Source organism: Danio aesculapii, chromosome 20 (assembly GCF_903798145.1).
Source record: "Danio aesculapii chromosome 20, fDanAes4.1, whole genome shotgun sequence".
NCBI classification, from domain to species: domain Eukaryota; kingdom Metazoa; phylum Chordata; class Actinopteri; order Cypriniformes; family Danionidae; genus Danio; species Danio aesculapii.
The window spans coordinates 10,078,141-10,085,692 of NC_079454.1; the positions used below are offsets into that span (position 1 = coordinate 10,078,141).

The 7,552-nt window shown below is 36.4% G+C and overlaps 3 non-coding genes across 3 annotated transcripts; all 3 read left to right on the forward strand.

Moving 5' to 3' along the window:
* The first annotated feature begins 144 nt into the window (after window positions 1–144).
* LOC130213861 (5S ribosomal RNA) lies at window positions 145–263 on the forward strand. The gene has a single exon (XR_008835515.1). It is a non-coding gene; the product is annotated as a 5S ribosomal RNA (ribosomal RNA).
* A 185-nt stretch (window positions 264–448) lies between these two features.
* On the forward strand, window positions 449–567 carry LOC130213951 (5S ribosomal RNA). The gene has a single exon (XR_008835598.1). It is a non-coding gene; the product is annotated as a 5S ribosomal RNA (ribosomal RNA).
* A 184-nt stretch (window positions 568–751) lies between these two features.
* Window positions 752–870, forward strand: LOC130213854 (5S ribosomal RNA). Its single transcript, XR_008835508.1, has one exon. It is a non-coding gene; the product is annotated as a 5S ribosomal RNA (ribosomal RNA).
* Window positions 871–7,552: the final 6,682 nt, after the last annotated feature.

Consider the following 7,552-nt stretch of genomic DNA (forward strand, 5'->3'; position numbering starts at 1 on the left):
ATTTTTAAAAAAAAAAAAAAGAGGTAAACCATTGAGGGGCCAAGGGCATTGTTTCTGTCGGTGCTGTTTCAAGGCAAGCTGAGCGGCGCTCGGCTCCTGGTGCTGCGCCTATTTTTAAATAGCCAACTCTTGACTGCTGCTCTCGCTTACGGCCATACCACCCTGGCAATGCCTGATCTCATCTGAACTCAGAAGCAAAGCAGGGTTGGGCCTGGTTAGTACTTGGATGGGAGACCGCCTGGGAATACCAGGTGCTGTAAGCTTTTTGAATGCCTTCATTTGGCAAAAAAATTAATAAATACATTTTAAAAAAAAAAAAAAAAAGAGGTAAACCATTGAGGGGCCAAGGGCATTGTTTCTGTCGGTGCTGTTTCAAGGCAAGCTGAGCGGCGCTCGGCTCCTGGTGCTGCGCCTATTTTTAAATAGCCAACTCTTGACTGCTGCTCTCGCTTACGGCCATACCACCCTGGCAATGCCTGATCTCATCTGAACTCAGAAGCAAAGCAGGGTTGGGCCTGGTTAGTACTTGGATGGGAGACCGCCTGGGAATACCAGGTGCTGTAAGCTTTTTGAATGCCTTCATTTGGCAAAAAAATTAATAAATACATTTTTTTTTTTAAAAAAAAAGAGGTAAACCATTGAGGGGCCAAGGGCATTGTTTCTGTCGGTGCTGTTTCAAGGCAAGCTGAGCGGCGCTCGGCTCCTGGTGCTGCGCCTATTTTTAAATAGCCAACTCTTGACTGCTGCTCTCGCTTACGGCCATACCACCCTGGCAATGCCTGATCTCATCTGAACTCAGAAGCAAAGCAAGGTTGGGCCTGGTTAGTACTTGGATGGGAGACCGCCTGGGAATACCAGGTGCTGTAAGCTTTTTGAATGCCTTCATTTGGCAAAAAAATTAATAAATACATTTAAAAAAAAAAAAAAAAAAGAGGGTAAACCATTGAGGGGCCAAGGGCATTGTTTCTGTCGGTGCTGTTTCAAGGCAAGCTGAGCGGCGCTCGGCTCCTGGTGCTGCGCCTATTTTTAAATAGCCAACTCTTGACTGCTGCTCTCGCTTACGGCCATACCCCCCTGTGCATGTGTGATAGTGGTACATTCCAGGAAGTGTTTGGCTGCAGTTGGTGAGAGAGGCTCACCACATTTTCTTCTGTTTAGTTTTATTTTTGACTAAAATACATTTTTGTTAAAGTTTTTTTGAGTTTGTTTAGTTTATCCTCCCAGCAGCGTGAGCTGTTCGGGAGGAGTGTTTTTTTTATTCCTATTTTTTTTTTTGCAATGGACGGATCTACGGTGACAGACCTGGCAATGGCGGACGGATTTGAGAAGGCAAATGACAATGGACTGGACAGACGACAACGAGAAACAAACAGATCGGAGAAGGAAGCAAGGAAAAGGATTTATCTAAAAGAAGCAACTGTAACAGTGGATATAGGACAAACAACTGAGGTGAGAGCAATGGATTTAATTAAAGCAGTGACGGAGAGGATTGGGGATGGAAAGATTTTGGCTGTAAGACCAAAACAAAACAAGGAGTATGAAGTAACACTTGAAAGAGAGGAAAATGCTGATGTGTTAACAGACGGATTGACTATTAAAGGGATAAACTGTACAGTAAAGAGGCTACAAAATCGAGATTATGTTGTCTCCTTCATGCATCTGCCTGTCTATGTTGCTGACGTAGATATTTTAGAGAAATTGGATCATTGGGGAGTTTGTCCCATTTCAAAAATTAAAAGAAGGTTTTATCCGGGCACAGATATTGAAGATGGGACGAGGTTTGTTAAAACCAGATTCCCCAAAGAAGTGGCGTCCCTCCCGTACAGCACAAGAATAGAGACAGCAGAAGGGCCACAATACTTTAGGGTGATGCACAGCCATCAGGTGAAAACTTGCAGGCTGTGCATGAGCCCAGATCATGTGGTGAAAGACTGTCCAGATTTTAAGTGTTTTAAGTGCGAGGAAAGGGGGCATTTCGCAAGGGATTGCGATGCGGTGAAGTGCCCGGATTGTAATAAGGTTTTAAATAAATGTGAATGTTGGATGGGGGAAGAGGAGGAGGAGGTAGAGCAGCGGGTAGACAGACAGATGTATGAAGGAGACAATATACAGTCAGAGGACAAAACAACAACACAAGACAGAAGAACAGAATCTAAAAGTGAAAAACTACAAGAGAATGAGGCTAATGGAAAGGACAGAGTCACTGAACAGGAAGGGACAACATGGACTCAAATGGATATGACTGACAGTTTAAGGAATGTTTTGGAAGCAGCAGAAATGAGCAATTCGAATAATAAAGACTTACAACAAGGACAACAGGAAGACATATTTTGGACACAAATGGACATGACAGACAGTTTTCAAAAGGCATTGGACACAGTGGAGACAAAAGACCAAAGTAATGAGGAGCAAGACGAGTTAGAGGAACAGTTACAAAAGGAGGGAAACAAAGAGACACAGGTGAAATCATCAAAAAGAAGAAGATCGATAAAGATAAAACCTAATTTAGAGACTGCAAGGAAAAAACTGCTAAAAGATGAAGAAATCGAATGCGCAAATAAGTATGAGTTGCTAAAGGGCTTGGAAGAGATGGACTGAGATGATGGTTTTTATGAATGTTTTTATCTTATTTATGGGTTTAGGAATTGTGTCTTTTAATGCAAGAGGGCTTTTAGACATCAGAAAATTCCAAAATGTAAAAGAAAAGTGTAAAAGAGAAGAAATAATTATTTTACAAGAAACAAATTGGAAAAATGAGGTGATGGACATATATAAAAAAGAGTGGGATGGGGACTTTTATTATAGTAATGGAGATGGGAAAGCTGGGAGAGGAGTAGCTATTTTAATAAGAAAGAATGCACTACAAATGAGTAAAGTAATATATAAAGACAAACAAGGGAAATGTATGATTTTAGAAATAAAATATGAAGGGAAAGATATAATTTTAGTTAACGTGCATGCACCCAATGAAGAGAGTGAAAAGAAAAGCTTTTTTAACTTTTTAAGAAGGTTTTTAAACGACTATAAAGAAATAATAGTATGTGGGGATTTTAACACTGTTTTTAGCAGACAGGACATAACAGAAGGTATGGTTTTTAAATCAGACACAGGAAGAAAAGAACTAAAATCACTAATGGAGGAAAAAGGAATGATAGACATTTGGAGAGAGAGAAACGGGAAGAAAAAGGAGTTTTCTAGAAGACAAATAGTAGGGAATTTTGTAACTCAATCGAGAATAGACTATGTGTTATGCACAAGAAATATAGAAATTTATATAGAAAAAATAAAGTACGATGAAACTGTTTTAAGTGATCATAAATTTTTATTTTTTAATTTTAATACAGAAGAAATACAAAGAGGCCCAGGGGTGTGGACATTAAATAGTGACATTTTAAAAAATGAAGACTATGTTAAAAAAATAAAAGGAATAATAGAAAAGGAAAAAGGAAACCAAATATATAATGAAGACAAAAGACTATGGTGGGAAAATGTCAAATATCTGATTAAAAAAACTACAATACAATTTTGTAGAATAATACAAAAGAATAAAAGACACCAAGAAAAAACAATAAAAGAAATCTTAGAAAAAGAACTAGAAAAAAATGAAAAAGACATACAAAAAATAAAAGAAATGGAGGAAAAACTGAAAGAAATTGAGGAAAAGAAATATGAAGGAGCTAGACTAAGAAGCAAAGCAAAATATGTAGTAGAGGGAGAAAAGTGCACAAAATTCTTCTTTGATTTAGAAAGACAAAAAGGAAAAACAGAAACAATAAAGATAATACAAGGAGCAAAAGGAGAAAGCATAGAAGGAAATGAAGACATTTTAAAAGAAATAAAAACATACTATGAGGAGTTATTTAAAACACAGGGAGTTGATGAATTACAAATGGAAAAATTATTAAAACAGATAAAAACAAAAATAGATGAAGAGGATAAAAGAGAATGTGACCAAGAAATAAAAGAAGAAGAAATAAGAAAAGCAATAGAAAGCTTGAACAAAAGGAAAAGTCCAGGAATAGACGGGTTAAATAGTGAATTTTACGTATGTTTTAAAGAAATTTTAATACCAATTTTAACTGAAATTTTTAAAGAAATACTGCAAAAAGAAGAATTAAATGAAAGAATGGGAATGGGATTAATGAAATTAATACACAAAAAAGGAGAAAAGACATTGTTAAAAAATTACAGACCAATCACAATGTTAAACACAGATTTGAAGATTTGAACTAAAATTTTAGCAAATCGATTAAAAGAAGTGATGCCAAAAATAATTCAAACAACACAGGCCTACGCGATAAAAGGAAGAGACATAGCAGATATAACAATGAGCATAAAAGACATCATAGAATATATGAAGGACAAAAAAGAGGAAGGATATATCATAAGTTTGGATTTGGAAAAAGCTTTTGACAGAGTTGAACACCAGTTTTTATTTGAAGTACTTAAAAAGTTTGGTTTTGGAGAAGTTTTTAGAAAATGGATCAGGATTTTATATAAGGGTATTTTAACACAAATTAAATGTAATGGCTTTTTAACAGAATGTTTTAAAATAACAAGATCGATAAGGCAAGGATGTCCTCTGTCAGCACTCTTATATTCACTTGTGGCAGAATCCCTGGGCCTAGCTATCAGTGAAGAAGAAAAAATAAAAGGAATGGAAATTGAAGAAAATAAAGTAAATAAAATGTTTCAATATGCAGATGACACTACATTAATAGTAAAAGGAAAAGAGAGTGTGAAAGAAGCAATGAAAATAGTACAACAGTTTTGTAAAGGATCAGGAAGTAAAGTAAATGAAGACAAAACGGTTTATATGAAGTTTGGAAAGGAGACAGATTTAGCAGATTGCACCAATTTTAAAGAAGTAGAAGAAATAAAGATTTTAGGGGTTTTAATGGGGAAAGATGCCAGAACAGCTAGAGATAAGATGTGGGAGGGTTTTTTAACAGATATAGAAAGGAGGTTAAATTACTGGAAACTAAGAACACTGACATTAAAAGGAAAAGTTTTAATTATAAATGTTTTAATGGAGTCTAAGTTGTGGCATGTTTTATATGTTTTAGAAATGCCAATGTGGATAGAAAAGAGGTTGAAAAAATGTTTTACTGATTTTTTATGGGGAGGTAAGCCACCAAGGATTGCTTTTAATACAGTTATAGGGGAAACAGACAAGGGTGGGTTGGGTTTAATAGATGTAGAACAAAGGAAAAATAGTTTAAGAGTGAAAAGAATAAAGAAGTATCTAGAAAAAGAAAACAAAGCAGAGTGGAAAAAAACAATGAAATATTTTTTAAACAAATGTGGTCATTTTAACATGGGAGATGGGATTTTATGGATGAAAACAAAAGCTTGGATGACAGAAAACTTACCTGAATTTTATAGAGAAATTTTAAGCGCGTGGGGGAACTTTTTAACTATAGTGCAATATAATCCACATGGAAGGGAAAACATTTTAAACCAACCTCTTTTCTTGAACAACATTTTAAGTCAAGGGAAGGTTTTATTTTTTAAGAAATGGATAGAAGTTGGGATTTTAAAAGTAAAGGACATTTTATATGAATTTAAAGAAGGATTTTTAACTGAACAATATGTTATAGACACAATGGAGGAGGAGAAAGAGGAATACAACAGAAGGGAAATTGAGAAAAATCTTGACATAATTAAACAGGCAATTCCGAAAGAATGGATACGAAGCATAGATAATTTTGAAAAAGAAAAAGAAACAAATGAAGTGTGTGTGAAAATAGGAGAAAAACACACGATTTTAAAGAGTGTACTGTGAAGAATATTTATTGTTTTTTTAGAGAGAAAGTTTTTAAAGAACCAACAGCAAACAAATACTGGATGGAAAAATACAATGTAAAAGCAAATGAAATATGGGGGAACATGAAAGGAAGGTATGTAGAAACTAAAGTCGAATGTCTAGAATTTTTAATAAGGCACAAAGCAATATTTTCAAATGTCATTTTAAACAAGATAGGGATGGAACAAAGTGGAATATGTAAAGTATGTCAAAAAGAAGAAGAGGGTTTTTTACACATGTTTTATATTGTCAAGAATTGGAAAGTTTTTTAAAAGATTGTAAAGTTTTAATTAAAGGACTACTTGGAGACTGGGATGAAAATGAAACAGAATGGAACAGAGTATTGATGTTGGGATGGAATAAGAATAATGAAAATAAGAAAATTGTCAACCTATGTATCATGCTGATGAAGAATGCAATGTGGGAAAGAAGAATTGTGGCAAAAAAAGAGAAAATTGTGATGGATGTATGGGCAATTTTAAGGAGGAAGATGGAAGGATATATGGAAAAACTGTATATATATTATAAAAACGAGGACAATTTAGTTGAACTGCACAAAATCTTGACGAACAAAGCATGTCAAGTTTTTAAAGAAATGAACTGGAATTTACCACAGTTTTAATGTTTTTGATTCCAAATGATGTTTTAATATGTATTGTATTATGCTTCACCGTGTAAAATTGTAACTGAAATTATTTTTAATAAAAAAAAAAAAAAAAAAAAAAAGGCAATGCCTGATCTCATCTGAACTCAGAAGCAGAGCAGGGTTGGACCTGGTTAGTACTTGGATGGGAGACCGCCTGGGAATACCAGGTGCTGTAAGCTTTTTGAATTCCTACAAGGAGGAGGACCGTGGTAGCATCAAATTGCTGTCTCAGCGTATAGTATCGGAACTACTCACTGATTGGTGTGACTGAAAACGGTCTCATTCAGTTCACTGCTTTGAAGCAAGGAGAGAAGGAAGAGGTTCCACCGATATTTGGACTCGGATCACTGGATTCAAAGTCCAGAGTGCTAACCATTACACAATGGAAACAAGACCCTTCTTATAGGCTATCTAATGCTCGGAAACTGGTGTTGAAACAGGCCTCTGTGAAAGCCAAGCTGTCCCTCAAAGCCAAAAACAACTGCAAGGGCTCGTCCAGTAAATGAAACTGGGACCTCTCACACCCGAAGCAAGAATCATACCCCTAGACCAACGAGCCGATAAAATGCAGCAAGTTTACATGGCCACACTATCTGCTGACAAACCAGCATTCTCTGAAAACGGCCTCTGTCTAAAACCTCAACCCCCTCATAAAACATGAGACAACTGTACGGGCTCACCTGGAATTTGAACCTGGGAGCTCTCGTGGCATGAGCGAGAATCATTCTCCTAGAACAGCAAGCCACTGTGCAGGGAAGGTTTTATGTGGTGATACTATCTGCTGACAAACTGGAATTCTTCGAAAGAAGATTTTATGAAAGCCATAATGCCCCCCTGTAAAACACAAGACAGCTGCAAGGGCTCATCCGGGATTTGAACGCAGGACCTCTCGCACCCAAAGCAAGAATCATACCCCTAGACCAACGAGCCACTAACAGTGAAGCTTTCACATGGCATCAGAAGCAGTGCATGGTTGGAAATCTTTATGTAACAATTGTCACAACATACCTTCAAAATCTCATGCGTTGAAGCAGGGTTTGTGCGTGAATTCTCCCACCCAAAACCAGACTCGCAGCCCCAGACCGACAAGTTGAGTCACT